At 46.1% G+C, this 16,331-nt stretch overlaps 1 protein-coding gene and 1 long non-coding RNA gene across 2 annotated transcripts in view; one reads left to right on the top strand and one right to left on the bottom strand.

Annotated features, from left to right (window-relative positions):
* CAPN13 (calpain 13) overlaps positions 1-12,832 on the bottom strand; it is an 85,933-nt gene extending 73,101 nt beyond the window's left edge. The window contains exon 1 of the mRNA XM_045809138.2: positions 12,524-12,832. The gene's annotated coding sequence lies outside the window, so the exon portion shown is untranslated. The remainder of the gene's footprint in view (positions 1-12,523) is intronic.
* Positions 10,681-16,331, top strand: part of LOC148109711 (uncharacterized) — a 30,150-nt gene continuing 24,499 nt past the window's right edge. Inside the window, exon 1 of the long non-coding RNA XR_015725297.1 lies at positions 10,681-10,807. This is a non-coding gene — a long non-coding RNA (uncharacterized LOC148109711). The remainder of the gene's footprint in view (positions 10,808-16,331) is intronic.

The raw sequence follows: 16,331 nt of genomic DNA, 5'->3' as shown, positions 1-16,331 counted from the left end.
AGCTAGAGAAAAATGACATGTGAAATCCAAGGGAACAATGATGCAAAGAACTACAGATCTGTCACCAGAAGCCATAGAAGACAGAGAACAGTGGAATAACTTTAAAATTGCTGAAAGTGGGGCACCTACCCAGGCTCGGTTGGGTGTCCAACTCTTGATTTCAGCTCAGGTCATGATTTCAGGGCATGAGATCGAGCCCTGTGTAGGGCTCTGCATTCAGCAGGGAGTCTGCTTGAGGATTCTCTCTCTCTCTCTGCCTCTCCCCCTACTTGTGCACTTTCTCAAGAATAAATAAATAAACCTTTAAAACAATAATAAAATTGCTGAAAGAACGACATGCCAAACCAGAATTCTGTATCCAGTGAAAATATATTTCAGGAATAATAGTGAAATAAAAATTTCAGATGAACAAAACTAAGGGAATTCATCATCCAAAGACATGCTTCAGAAGAAATGATAAAGGAAGTTCTTCAATTTGAGGGGCAATAATAACAGGGAAAACTGAATTTGCAGGAACGGAAAGCAGTAAATATATGAGTAAATACGTAAGACTGTTTTTTTTCCTCTTAAATTCTTTAAAATACATATATGTGTTTAAAGCAAAAGTTACAACATTGTCTGGAGAGATTTCAAAGTATGCAGATATAATTCATACTACAACTTAACACAAGGAACAGTAGAAGAGAATCATAGGGAGCTATACGGCTGCAACTATTCTGTATTTTACATCAAGTGGTACAACAGAACTAGGAAGACTGAGTATGTGTATTATAATCCCTAGACAACCACTAACAAAATAAAAAGAGATATAGCGCAAAGATAATAGAGAAGTTAAAATAGGATACTAAGACATATTCATGTAATCAAAAGAAGTCAATAAAGGGGGAACAGTGGATAAACATACAAAAAATAGACATAAATCCAACTATATCAATAATTACATGTTAACCTCAACTGAAAGGCAGAGATTTGCAAAGGAGATAAAATTGCGAAACTCATCTATATGCTGCCTATAAGAGGCACTCTAAATCAAGGCATAGACAACTTGACAATAAATGGATGAAAAGAATATACCATACAAACAGTAAGCATAAGAAGGCTGGGGTGGATATTAAGAGATTGATCAAATCGACTCATAGCAAACAGTATTGCCAGGGATAAAGTGGGGCATTCAATACTGGTAAAATTTTATCAGGAAGAAATAAAATCACTAATGTGTAGGCACCTAAAAATAGAAACAGAAAATATGTGAACCAAAACTTCACAGAATTAAAGTGAGAAACAATTCCACAATTATAGCAGGAGATTTTAGCACTCACATTTCAGCAATTTATAGGCCAACTAGACAAAAATTTTAAAACTCAGTGAAAACATAAACGATCTGAACGGCACTATCAATCACTTTGATGTAATTCGTACATATGCTGTACTGTATCTCAAAACTGCAAAGTACACATTCTTTCCAAATGTATGTGATATAGTCACCAAACCAGACAATACACGGGGCCATAAAACCATATACTTCCAAGCACTGAATCACACAGGTTCTCTAACCACAACAAAATTAAAATTAGAAGTTAATACCAATAGGATAGTTAGGAAACCCCCAAATACCTGGAATTAAACACACCTTTAAATAATTCATGAGTCCAAGATGATATCATGAGGGGAATAAGAAAACCCAAGTAGAAGGAAGTAAATAATACAGGAAGTAAATAAGGAAGTAAAACAAGTAGAAGGAAGTAAATAATACAGACAAAAGAAGAAAATCATAACACAGAAAACCAGTAGAGAAAATTAGCAAAGCAAGAACTGCTCCTTTAAGATGATCAACAAAACGGACAAATCCAGAATCAAGTAAGTTGAGGACAAAAGAGTGTGAACACAAATCACCAATATCATCATTGATGAAGGGTTTATCACCACAAATCGTATAAATATTAAAGGATTCATAAGAGGCTACTATGAAGAAACTAATGTTAAAAAATTTGCTGTGACATGAAATGGATGACTTTCTTGAAAAATACAATGTATCAAAGTTGACAGAAGAAGAAACCGAAAATCTGAATAACCCTGTGTCTAATCAAGATATTGAATTTGTTAGTAAAAGCTTTCCCCAAAAGAAACCCCCCAGACCCAGGGAGGTTCACGGGTGGATTCTCTTACTCTTTCTAGGTCAAAATAGCACCAATCTTGCACAAACTTCTTCAGAAATTGGAGGAGAAGGGAAACACTGCTGAACTTATTTGGTCAGTTCAACATAGCACTAACAACAAAGTCTCAGGAAAGAATCACACCACAGGAAAAAAAATTAGGGATCACTATCCCTCACGAACAGAGATAGCAAAGATCCTTCACAAAATTTCAGCAAATCAAATCCAACAGTGCAAAGAAGAAGAGAGAGAGACTAGTACATCAAGCTTAAGTGGGGTTCATTTCGGCAACGTAGGTTGGTTTAACATTAAAAAAAAATCAGCAGTGTAATTAACCATATAAAAAAGATTTTTAAAAAGCCAATAATTAAATTAAACGTATTTTGACAAAATTCAACATATATTTATGGTAAAAACTCTCAAAGGAGAGTTACCTAGAAAAAGTAAATAACGTTCTCAAACTAATGAAGGGCATCTATAAAAAAATCGACAGCTAAAATAATCCTTAGTGATGGAAGAGTATTTTTCTTTTTTATAATCACGGTTAAGGCAAGAATGCCCATTGTCACCTTTTTTTTTTTAAGTGTTATCACTTTTATTTATTTATTTATTTTATTATTTTTTTTAAGTGTTATCACTTTTATTTATGTACTGGAGGTCCTAGACAATTCAATAAGAAACTAATTCTAGAATTATTTTATATATTTGTATTCAGCAAGATACAAGGTTAATATAAAAATCAGTTATACTATTATATACCAGCAGCAAACAAAAGGAAAACAACAGCATTCTATTACAAATACTTGGGGAAAATATCTAACTAAAGACATCTAAGCTCTTTACATCAAAAACTACAAATCATTGCTGAGCAAAATTAAAGAAGACCTAAATTAATTGGAAGGTTCAGTACTGTGAAGATGGCAATTCTCTCCAAATATATCTATAGATTCATTACAATTCCAACCAAAATTATAGAATGCCTTTTCATTTTTAAAGAAATTGACAAACTTATTCTAAAATTTACACTTAAATACAAGGGACCTAGAATAACCAAAGAAATTTTTTTTAAAAAGCAAATGTTGGGGTACCCGGGTGGCTCAGTTGTTTAAGCATCTGACTCCTGATCTTGGCTCAGGTCTTGATCTCATGGTCATGGGTTCAGGCCCCACACTGAGCTCCATGCTGGGTGTGGAGCCTACTTAAAAAAAAAAAAAAAAGAAAAGAAAACATTGGAGGACTTAGCCATCCCAACTTCAATTCGTAAAAAGATATACAATTAGATCAATGGTACAGAGTGGAGAATCCAGAAACAGACCACCATATAAATGGTCAATTTATTGTTGACAAAATTTCCAAGGTGATTCAATGGAGATAGAAACACCTTTCAGAAAATAATGCTGGATCAATTCCATATGGAAAAAGTTACAAAACAACAACAAAAAAAATGGACCCTTACTTCATACCACATATAGAAATCAAGTCAAAATTATCACAAATCTAAAAATAAAATTTAAAATTATGACACTTTTAGAAGAAACAGAAGAAAATACTGACATAGAGGAGGACATAGGACAAATGTTTGCAAACTTCGGTGTAGGAAAATGTGTCTTTGACAGGATGCAAAAATATGAGCCTTACAAGAAAAAGAAAAGGATCAATTAAACTTCATCCAAAACATGAACGATACCATTAAGAAAACAAAAATACAAATCACAGACCAGGAGAAAATATGTGTCAAACAAAAATCAGGGAAATGACTCATATCCAGAATACATAAAGAAATCTTTTAAATCAATAGAAAAAGAACCCATTAAAAATGGTCAAAAGATATGAACACTTTACCAAAAAACAAAAACAGGCAATTACCAACATGAACAAATGCTTTACATCTTAAGTCACCAGTGAAAGGCAAATTATTACTACAATGAGAAGGCTAAAATTTTAAATGCTGACCATACTAAGTGTTGACAGGGAGATGGAACAATTGAAACGTTCATATGGCATTGGTGTGTATGTGAAGTGGTGGGACCACTGAGTGGACTTTCTGGGTTTCGTCTATGATACATTCAACTTCACTAAATATACCAAATTATTGTCCAATGTTGTACCAATTACTAATCTCACCAGCAATGTAAAAGCTCTATCTCCTTACTAGCACTTGGCATTGGTGAGTGTCTTATTTGTACCCATCTGGTGGGAGTAAAATGCCAAATCCTTGCAGTCTTAATTTATGTTTCCCTGATTACTGGTAAGATTGAGCATCTTTCAATATGTTTATTTGTCACTCGTAGTCCCTCTTGCGTGAAATGAATATCCACATCTACTACATTGTCTTTTTCGTATTGATTTGCAGGAATTCTTTATTTACTCTGGATAGTCAACTTTTGCTGGTCATATGTGTTGCAAAGATCTTCTCCTAGTTGGTGGCTTATCTTTTCACTTCCCTGACAGTATCTTTTGATGAACACAGATATTTTTACTTGATACAAATAGAAATGTGTTATGACTATTTGCTTGGAAGTTTACTTTTTATAAATTGAGCCAAATGTTAATTCTTTCGAGAACTTAATATAAGAAACTTCGGGAGAGAGTCTCTTTTTGAAACAGGAAGTTTAACTGTCATTAACACAGTCATTTTCCTGAAGCACTGATTTAAAAATTGTTTATAACTCTACAATAATATTTTTAAGAAGTAGGATAGTCACAGCAACATTCTGAAATGGACTTGCAAAGAAACACTTTGAACACTGAGGAAATAATGCTTGGGTTTCTAGAAGCAAATATAATCTTGTCAAAACCAATTACTTAACTTTCCTTCTCTTTTTTTTACCCTTCCATAAAGAAGTTTTGACTTTAAAGGAACAGAAGAATGCCACATCTATGTGGTCTTGTGTACTGAGACATATAGAGAACATACCTTGATTTTTTAAAAAATATTTGATAAAATTTCCCTTTATTCCCTATATATAAGATGGTGAAACCAGACTAGACCGTAAGACTGGGTAGGTTGTATCCTACATCACGGTAGAAATACAGGTAACATATAGCACACAAAGAGTATACAGAATCACAGTTCGAGGCAGAGATCATGGATAAATAATTTTGGATTATCTCAAAATCACTGTACTGTAATAGCCACAGAACTCTGTCCCTTGTCCTGTCCCGTTTCACATTTTTATCTTCATCCTGGAGGAAGATGTTGAAATGAAAATAAAGATGTGTCTCAACATTTTCATCATTTTTAATGCTATAAAGGAAGAACAATTATCCAAGCAGATGGCAGCATTAAAATTCTGAAGGACCTCAAAACCAAGAGGATGGAAGTTACCCAAGGAAACTGCGAATCTGTCTTCTCATTTAAAAGTTAACTGTGCAAGTAAATAGTGAGTGGGATTTGCCTTGGCTCCGTTTCATTTTGAGAAGATTCTGTACGGCTTACTTGGCTTCCTGTTGTAAATGGGACACCGTGGTGAAAGATGTCCCCGCTCGCTCCGAGCTGCTGCCACTGCGGGAAGGTGTCGCCGTAGACACCACGGTATCTCCCCCCAACCCCCCGGTACGAAGCTTTTGACGCCTGCTGGACACCCAGTCCACTACTGTTTAGTTCTGGGGCCACACTGCCAGCCACACATCAATGGTAGCCAAAGCAGGGTGTCAGGGTAGCACAGGGCACCTGGCCAGGATGGAGCCCTTTGCGCGCAAACAAGGTTTCCTGGTGAGCAGTTCTATCCGCTGGGAAAAAGTGGGAATTTTTTTCTAATGGCGCAAAAATGCCATCAACTAAACACACAAGAGATTCCTTTCTGGCAAGGTGAAAATCTAGAAATGTTTACTGGAAGACAGACAGACCAAAGGACTTATAGCGAGTGTCAGACCCAGCCCAGAAGTCCTGTTGCCAGCCGTGCAGAAGAATCCTGGCCTGAGAGAGTGGGGATTTAGCCATCCTGGTCCCATAATCAGGCCCCCTTTCTGCTTCTCTGACCTCCCAGGGTTATGTTCCTGTTCAGAAAACTGGACTCTGCCTTGTCCCTTTAAAAATTAACAATTAAAAAAAAAAAAAAAGACATCATAGGTCGGTGGTCAAGAGCATGGGGAATCAACCTGAAACTTTAAACTTAAGTTTGACCTCAGATGCTGCTCAGTGACTGAGTGATCTCCTGCTATCCAAGCCTCCTTTCCTTACAAATGAAGTGGGCTGGCAGTGGTGGTAAGAAACCAGCCTCAGAGCACCAGGTGGGTATTAAACGACATGATGCTTATAAAGCGCTTGGCATGGGACATAAGAAAAGCTATGTGGGAGGTCTCCTGATGATTGGCCGGTCAGGATCTCCCCAGGGGCCCACTGCCCTAGCTCCGAACCTGAGCCCAGGGGCCATGTCCCTGTAACAGGCGATGGGCATGCCAGCCATTGCCCTGTTGCCTCCAGGACTTTCCACAGTAAGTCCCTCCAGATCCGCAGAGTGGTGCCCAATAGCCCAGCACACGTGGCTACGGAGCACTGGAAATATGGCAAGTGCAACTAAGGAAGTGAATTTTAAATTTTATCTTATTTTAATTAATTTATATTTAAATGTAAATATCCACACATGCCCGTGGCTGCCTTATCGGATGGTGCCAAAGCAAAGATCTGCGGAAGGCACGAATGCCCACGTGCACTCTTCAGTGGCAATGGTCAAGCTGAGGTCGAATCATCTTAAGGGGGGGGTGGCGCCGAAGAATCCATGCACTGGGCGGATTCTTTCAACTTTGACCTGCTGGGGTTCCCCTCAACCACTCCTCCTCCACATCCAAGTTTTGCCAGCAAACCATCCGGTCACTTCGTGCCAGGGGTCCGAAAGGACCGGCCAGCAGCTCCGCAGGGTTCACAGTGACAGGTGCAGGGCCTGAGCTGGTGTCTGCGGCCCCAGGAGGACCTTAGCATGTCCCAGCAACACAGGCTGGTGCTGTTTGCATTTTGTTTTCAATCAGCTGAGAAACAGGAAGCCCGAGTTCAATTGTTCCCTGCCCGGGAGTGATGCACGCAGCTCTCTCCTGGCTGGTGTTTTTCAGAACAATGGAAATAAATCTGATGTAATGTAGCAGAACATGACAAGGGATGGTTTTCCCCTTAACAAATACTCATTTGAAATGGTGCCCAAACCCTGCACGAGGAGCGATCTATTTCCCACAACAGTGTTCCAGCAAAACCCATTACTAATTCCACAACTCAAATTAAAACTAACAGAGCTTGAAGGCTGGGGCTGACACTCTCTCTGCTGACAAGGAGCGAGGAAGGAGGGTGGGGGAAGGGGCCTGGCGCACTCGCGTGTGTATGTCTTTAATTACACTGTTTAACACATTGAGAATAATTTAGCCACCCGAGCGGAGAGAATAAGGCACTTAACCGCTCTCTGGCGGAAAAAAGCCCCGTGCAAACCACTCTCAGCTCTCTGACACCTAGGCACACCTCAGGGCTTTGGAGAGAGAGAAGGGGGGTTGGAGCAAGAGGTAGACAGAGTATGTGAGGAAGAGGGGGAGGAAGGAGGAGAGAGGAGGAGGAGGGGGAGAGGGAGAGATGAAGGCAGTGGGAAACAGGGGAAGAGGAGTGAGAGGGGGAGAGGTAGATTAAAAAAAGGAGAAAAAGGGAATTTTGTACATATACAAATGGTGAGTTGGGAAGGCACATGACTCTTTCTCCAGACCTAGTACGAGGGGGCGTAAAGGTGACCATGAACATGAATTTTAGGGCTTAGAAAGGAACTTTACACCTAGACCCGTGCTTCCCCCACTTCAGAATCAGCTCAGTGAGTTTCCGGCCTTTGTGGCCTGAAAGCCGTTGAGTGGGGTGTGTGGCCCCTAGAAAGGCAGGCCTCGGAGGAAGACTCTGTGGGCTCACTGTGCAGAAGGAGAAACTGAGGCTTCTGGTCAGAGGAGTCTGGCCAGCACTTGGCGGAGACTCCCACCCAGTCCCCAGCTTCAAGGCGGGCAATCTGGCCTACAAGCTGAGCAGGTCACTGTCCCTGCCAAGGGGCATCTTCTTTTCTGTGTCATTAGGGCTGGGAGGGGTCTGAGGTCCTCTCTAACCCACCAAGGGCCATGGGAGCCAGAGAAATGGAAGAAGGTTCTAGCATGGCTTCAGATTTGGAAAGCTCCCAGACCTGGAGCCAGTAGCAGAGGAGTAAGTGCTCCGAACAGAACCACCCCTTGCCTTCCAGGGACTCTGGGTTCAGTACCCGGGCTGACAGCCAAGGAGATGCACAGCCTGGTGTGGGAGAGGCGGAAAGCCAAAACCACGCTCTGGGGCCCCAGACAGGGCAGCCCCATCCTCCTCGCTCCCTGGTGTCCTCTCTGTGTGGACTCAGCCCCTTCCGGGACCTAGGTCTCCAGAAGCTCAGAGACCTCAGCCGATGTTTCCCTCGCAGGAGCCCCCATGGGGTAACAGAAGGGTCGCTTGCCAGGCAGAGGGGATCTGCACTGCTCCACGGAGGCCGTGAGCCACGGGCACGCTGCCCATCTCCCCTTGCCTGTTTCCCCCACTGGAACTCTGGGGAGACTGGACTTTCTTGTAGCTGCTTTCCAACATAATGTTATGTTTCTGGAATGGAGAATGTGGGTTCTTATGTACCCTGATATTGCTGGGCAGACAATGAAATAGGAACCCACTGAATATACTGTTCTTTTCAGTTAAATTGGGTTCATCATGTGCAAACATACAAAAAAATGAAACTTGCCTTTGTATGAAAAGACCCTCCTTCCCATCCCCAAAGTTCTCCAACAGGTGTCATTTAATCACAGAGGAAACTTAGAAAGTTCCTCCGTAGACCGGTGACATATTCTGAGGAAAAGGTAGAGCGTCCTATCTGGGTTCTGTCACTATATGCGCCCCAGAAACTGTGTGTAATATTTGGTATGATCTTGGGATTTTAGGGCATGGATTTTTTCCCCACCCAAAAAGAGAAGATATACTTTCTACTTAGCTAATTCCAGCTCCTTCTTAAGCAAATTAGGGGGCCTTAGGACATTGGGGCCTGTCATATATAATCTGGGTCTTACGAGCTGCTATTTCTGACCCACACTCCCCAGGTAGCCCAGGCCCCAGACTGCTCACCCCCCAGAGGCACGATCCAGAGACGGTGTAGGGAGGCCCCATGGGCCCTGAGTTTAGGACCTTTTCTCTTTAAGTTTCTTTGGAAGTGGATACCACGGTTAGATAATCAATTTCTTCTTAAATGATTTCCTCTTGGCCTGTTTTCTTGGGCTTTCAGCAGAGGCAGACAAAGTGAAGGAAACAGAGGAGACAGAGACACAGGGAGAGGGACAGAGAGCCCCGACACACAGGTGCAGGGAGACGGAAAGACAGAGACAGCCATTGGTCAGTGGGGATGGAGACCCCGAGGAAGAACAGGAGAGCAAGAAGGCCAAAACCTGCTACGGAAAGTCCTGCTCACGCAAGCCCAGCATCCCGTGGTGTTGAAACGGAGCCCAAACATCGCTGGCTTTCTTACCCCTCAGATGTGAGCACTTAGGTGTACAATGGCAGGGACTCCCCAGAGGGAGCACTCTGAAGTCCCCTCCTGTGACAACAGGTCCGTAGGGCGAGATCCAGGGCACGGCTCTGGCCACAGCACGGGAACACCAGCAGCTGGAGCTCAGGCATCCCAGTGTGTGCCTGGCACTTCTGGGCATCTCAGGCTGGGGAGGCCACAGGGGTGACGGGGCAGAGTGCGGGACTGGGAGCCTGGTGCTGGCTCTGCCCGTGGCTGCTTCCCACCGTGGTGTGGGGGTGGAAGGGGTGGAGAGAGAGGGTTAGTAGCACCAGCAGCCAAGCACTCAAAGCGAGAGACTCCCTTGGCCAGCCAGCTCCAGGACTTATGACAGTGGTGTGTCCTGAGAAGGCCCAGGCTGAGCTGCTTGCTCTGAGCCTTTTCTGAAATCAAGGATCCACCCAGGTGGATGGGGTCACACTTGAGGGGACACGGACAGGGCATGGGTCAGTGGGAGAGGAAAAGTCTTTTGAAAAGATCTTCTGAATTAAGTATGTCAAAGAGCACCACGAATGAAAATAAACTGAGTGTGTGTGTGTGTGTGTGTGTGTGTGAGAGAGAGAGAGAGAGAGAGAGCAAGCAGGTGAGTGAAGCAGAGAAAAGCAGGCTGAGGGGGTTTAGGCCTCTGAGGGTTCCCATGCTCCTTCCTTCATTCTTTCTCATTCCACCATTTAAAAATGCCAAGAAGGCCAGGGCATTGGAAGGGGGCAGGGGTAGGCAGGGGAGATGGGAGAAAGAGGAGCAGAGGGTCTAGGAGCCTGCTTGCCAGGGCTGTGAAGAGGCCCTGGTGGGAAGGGGAAGGGCCAGGAGGGAGAGGGCCCGTGCCTTCAGAACGTCAGCTTGAGGCAGGAGGAGATGCCGCCCCAGGAAGCTTCCGCCTCCCTCCTGCTGACTGGGCTCTGTGCCAGAACGGGCGAGGCCCCAAGGGAGCCGTGGGAAGGCCCGTGCCCATCTGGGGAAGGTGACGTGGTCACAGGAAGAAGGCAGGGTTTGCAGACCGTGTCAGAGCGAGACGGCGGTGCTGGATCAGGAAGGCCTCGGAGTTGAAGGGATGTGCCCGCGGTGGCTGGCGGTCCGGGGTCCTAGGAGCCAGCCCCTCCTGAAGGCCTCTGCCCCTAGTTTCTCCCCAAGGTAAGGCCGTCTAAAAGTTTAACTTTAGTACTTGGCAGGATGCCGGGGATTTGGGACATGCAGCATAATGATGTAGTCTACAGGTTGGCAGCCACTTCTGGCGAAGGATTAGACTGGGGACAAGCCGTGATATTTGGTGAGGAGAACCTAGGACCTCTCCTGTGCCCAGCTCTGATCCAGATGTGGGTCACCGGCCACGTCTCCTGAAGCAGATGTGTGGTCACTTCTGATGGAGACACACCTCTCGGGGTCTGTGGTCCACACACTGTGATGGGGTCCGGCTCAGTTCTCTGAGCTGCAGGAGGTCCTGGGCAGGCCTGAGCCACGGGTATGGGAGGCAGACACCACAGGGCTGACCCAGCCAGTGACTGGAAGGCAGAGTACTGCCCAAGGGGCCATCATTTCAGAGAGAAATGAACCAAAGTTCCCTTGTGGCTGTTTTGGCAGAGTGAGAACGTTAATCCAGAGGCCAAGGGCTCCTGGTTGTTTATTGGGGGAACCAGCTTTGCAGACTGGTGAGCGTGCACAGCCTTTCCATTAGATCACAGAATTTTTTATTCAAAACGATTTGTGCAAAGCAGAAAGGAGTGCATGGTAAAGAAGAGTTCCCTGAGAATTCGGGGATCAAGACAGAAGCCAGACGGCACCCAGGATGGCCAGGGCCCAAAGCAGTGCTTCCAGCCCGGCTGTGGGGAGGGGAAGCGCTGGCCTACTCAGTTGGACCAGTTTCTTTGTTTTGGCCCTTTTCAGAGCCTTCCTATGCGAATCTGCATCAGGACTGTCCCGGGGAAGGAGGGGGGAGAAGGAGGCGCAAACACCTGGGTTAGATTCTTGTCACCCAATGTGCTAAGTATTGAGTCCTCCTGAAGATATCACCCAGGGGAAAAAAAAAAGTTTAGGTCCAGCTGGGACAACTGGAACAATTCAAGAAGATAGGCTGAAATCACTCTTATTGATGCCACCTGGGGATCAGCGAAGTTCTGTGTCTTTCCTGGGACAAGCAGGGCAGTTGGCAGGTCATAACCCAACTGTAACTGCAGAGGGAAGAGGTTTGCACTTACTCTAGTCTCGTTAGCTTGGGTTCAAGCCCAACAGCCAGAGCTCTGTCTCCCTAAGCACAGAATCACATCTCCAGATGACCCCACCAGAGCCGCCCCAGAGGCACAGGCATTGACTATAAGCTCTAAGGGTCTCAGGAGCCGTCTCAATCTCTGAAGTGATCAGGCTCGTGGTTAACCCAGATTTTTCAACTTTGTTCTTGTAATTATTAAGCTAGATCATTCGAAAACAAGAGGCAAGGCCTGGGCCCCATTCTTTCCTTCCGCAAATATGAAACATGAACTACGTGTCAGAAAGTGAACATGGGTGAACAAGGAGACAAGATTATTCCCATCAGAGTATCCCTTATGGTCAGGGTAGCCCTCGAGGTTGGGACTTGGAGCACAAAAGCAAAGGTGACTCGCCGTTAGAGGCATATACAGGCTTAGATGATCTCTTAGGGAGCCAACTCGTCTTTCGCCCTAGTTTTCCTTCAAGCCTAACCTCGGACCATTTGCACCAGAAGTCCCAGGTTTTTGGAGCTTCTGAATACATCTCTCTGCTGGGGAGACTTAGAATCTATGTAATTAAGACGCTCTCTAGGGGAATTCATATGCTCACTGCAGTTTCAACCATTACCTTGGTCCAAAGCCCGGGAGGTCACCACTCACATCCTACCTGCTTCCTGGACGGGCGGATCTGAGGTCAGCGGTATTCCTGGCGGTAGCCAGGTGAGGGCTGGCCAGGTTCCCCAGGTTCAGCAGCAGCAGCTTTGTGGGATGGTGAGTGTCAGTGGCAGAGGAAGGTCGCAGCCTCGGGAGAAGACACAGGCCAGCAATGTTGGCAGAGTCCGGGCTTCTCTCCGCAGCAGGCTCCTCCTTATATAGGGCTCACCAGGGAGAGCCCCACCTTAGTTAAACAATGACTCCTGGACCAGACCTCCAGGCCTCCTGGAGAGAGGATATTGTGTTCAACTGCAAGGTCTTCCCCGTCCCGTCCCCTCCTAATCCCAGCTCACTTCCGGGAGCCCCTAGCGGAGCGGCCAATTTCTTGCCTGCCTGGGGTGTGGTTTTTTCATTGTTTCCAAGTATTTACACCGGGAGTCAGGAATGGGCGAATGCGTGTTTCTACAGAAGCCCTCTCAGAGCATTCTCAGTGAAGGGCGGTTACCATGCGTTGCATATCAAGTAAGTCATATCGCATGGGCTTTCTGCTGGAGCGAGCATCTCTTTCCACCAACAGGTGGAGGAACACATTAACCCCTGGGCTTGGTGAGCCCCAGGACAAGGTCTGCATCCTTGCTGCTTAACAGATCCCAAGGAAAGAGATGAGAACCCCGATAGCACGGCTCACCCTGTGTTCCAGGTGAGGATGATAAAATAGGGAAAGCAAGAAAAAAATGTGGAAATCACCAGGAACTGATGTGACTGGATCCATCCTCAGACTGCGATGGTGGGGAAAAGATGGATCTGGAACAGGGAAGGAAGAATTGGAGCACTTGCGCAGTGTGGCTGAGATCGAGCCCCAGGGAGGCAGCCCGGTGGATGGGGAGGGGTCCCTCAACCATTGGAAGTGGGCTTTAATCCCACTTCCACAATTCCTAGCTGTCTGACTTGGGCCAGTCCCTTGCCCTCTGAGTCATGGTTGACTATGTGATAGGAGGGTTATGAGGCTTGCCTGGTCTCCTTCCTATTTATTTACTGGAGCGCCTGCACCCCAGGGGATACACGCTGCTGGAACTTTCACTGTAAATACAGTCAGCAACAAACACACTATTGTATGAATATAATTAATGAATAAATAGATCTCTATTTGTGGTGTGTATGCAAAATGATTTTACTAATAAGGCATGCTATCAAAAACACTTGAAAGCCAGAGTTTCAGAAAAATACTGTGTGAAAATGGTTTAGAAGGTCCTACCCACATAAGTGTATCTTGAGACAGTGCCTAAAGAAAACTAACTGGGAGTTTTTCTGCTTACTGGCGATTTTTTCTTCTCCCATGTCATCAAATATTTTTTTGATGTTGCCCCAGGGCAAGATTTGGGAGTATGGAGTTAGAAGGGGAACTGTCTCAGGACACCTGGGTGGCTCAGTTGGTTAAGTGTCTGCCTTTGGCTCAGGTCATGATCCCAGAGTCCTGGGATCGAGTCCGGCATTGGGTTCCTTGCTCAGTGGGGAGCCTGCTGCTTCCCCTGCTTGTGTGCTGTCTCTGACAAATAAATAAATAAAAATCTCTTAAAAATGGGGGAGGGGAATTATCTCCCAAAGGCGCATTCTTGATGCCAGGAGACATACAAGTAACTGGGGATGTGTGGGGGATTCTGGAAAGAAGACTTTTTCAAATCCAAGGGCTCTTTTCTTTTGGGGCTTCACTGGTTCTTTGGTGTTCTCCTTCCTCGTTCATACGTGCTCTTTGGAAGCCAGCCCTCAGGGATGTGTTTTCCAGAGAAATCCAGCCTGGGGCTGTAAACTGGGTGACCTCTATCATAATTTTCTGGCTGGTCTTCCTCCAGGTGAGAAGGAAGTGTGGCAAGCCCCTCACATTCTTCCCGCACTGAGCAGTTCGCATTTGCCCGGAGATGCGGTCTCTGGTCCCCACGTAGGACCCGCCTCCTCTTCCACTGAGTCAGGCCTGCCTTCAGGGCACAGGATGGCCCACCCCGGCCTCTGCCATCACATCCAATGCGCAGACCCTGCTGGGGCTGCTGGATGTAGGAAATGCAGGCATCACCCCAGGCTGAGGTCACCTCTGCCAGCGTCACGGCCATCCCAGAGGCTGCCATCTGCACCCTGCAGCTGACTCCCCCTGCTCCCCTGCTCTGGGTCCTACAGAACTGGCAGAGAAATTGCTCTAGTGTGCCCCCTCCTCTGAGCCAGGAGAACCCCTGAGCCAGGCTGCGCTCGGGGTCTCCGCCCTCCCTTGGTGAACCCAGGCTGCAGTCCTGGAGCCAATCTCGCTCACCATGAGTCTGCCTTCCCTTGGGGTGACTTCTTCCTCGGGAGAGTCTTCATCTATTCAAGTAAACACTCCCAAGGGCTCCCTCTTGCCCATCTCTAGCCATACCTCGAGATGCCAGGTCCCGGGAGACGCAGCTCTTCCCCGCCCTGCTGCTGCTTCTCCTTCCTCTCACTTCCTTCCCTCTGGCCCTCTATTCTAGCTCTCCTCCTGCTTCCCTCCCTCCCCCCGCCATCATTCCTTTACAGAGGCCTCCATGACGGCCAGCTGTGCCAGGCACTGTGCCAGGCCCGGGAGACGCAGCAAGCCCCGGCTGCTTGGAGTCTAGCAAGAGAGACGTACATGAAGCCAGGTGTGACAAAAATAGTTGGAGGATTTTACTTGTGATCAGAGCTGTGGAGGGGTATGTGCATCTATGAGCGCCTATACCAGGGGCACCTCATCTTGACGGAGGAGTCATGGGAGGCCCCCTAAAGAGGGATGGATGGAAGAGGACCCTACCAAGAGAAGAGAGTGGTGGAGGTGGTCCAGGCAGGGGTCAGAGTGGTGAGAAAGTACAAATCCCAGAGGACAGCCTGATGAACATTTCACGGCATAAAAACCAAGTTACCAGCACGCTGATGATGAGACAGACCATTACTATTACCCCAAAGACCCCTTTGTAGCCCTTTCCCATCACCTTCCTCTAGGACGTCCTCAAGGTAAGCTGTCCCCAGTCCTGTTCATTTTGATAAGTTCCATCCTTTTTTTTTATTAAATAAGATAACAAATACAGTGTTGATTTAGGAGATTAAATCAAATGTCCCTTCAAAATACGACAGGGGACTGTTGTGATAGCGCAGACAGGTATGCAGAATGTTTGCCATATGGTTAAAAGATCATCTAACCGTTTTATTATGTTTACATTCCTCCGTGGGTGAAAAACCAAGTCAACAAAGTGGGTTGATTTTTGTTAGTGCCAAAAAGTATGAAGTGGCCGGAGGCTGACCCAGCTTGAGTTTGCTGGGCCACGGACTGTGTTCCGGGTGGGTTATGAACTCCCCAGTCACGTTCTTCGGCTCAGATCAAGAGGTGACAGATCCAGCATTACGTTCAAGGGAAGCATTAAACGCCCTCGAGTTTTCAAATCGTAGTGTCCGGGCCCCAACACTTACTTCCTGTGGAATTTCGGACAAGCTACTTAACTCCACACCTGTTTCCTCAACCCCCAAATGCTGACGATAACAGACTCGACCTCAGCAGGCATCGTGAGAATGAAAACAAGCAAAGGCAGCTTAGGTGCTTCATGCTCCGTCCGGTTCCCAGGAGCGAGTCAGTAAGTGGCGGCTACGAGTTAGTACAACCAGACATAGTACCTGGCTGGTGGAAGTTCCGGAGAGCCAGGTGAGAAGAGAGCTGGGACTTCTCAGCTGGAAACCAGGGACATGTACGGGAAGGACAGAGAGGATAACCCAGGCCGGAAAGGGAAAGCCAACGCAGACAAAGAGAAGGTCCAGAGAGGGGAAGGAAGGCATGTGCGCGTGTGCGT

Source organism: Ursus americanus, chromosome 7 (assembly GCF_024610735.1).
Source record: "Ursus americanus isolate L20-20 chromosome 7, mUrsAme1.1.p, whole genome shotgun sequence".
In the NCBI taxonomy this organism is placed as follows: Eukaryota; Metazoa; Chordata; class Mammalia; order Carnivora; family Ursidae; genus Ursus; species Ursus americanus.
Note: the sequence above shows the minus strand (reverse complement) of the source record. Positions and strands in the feature narration are given on the sequence as shown.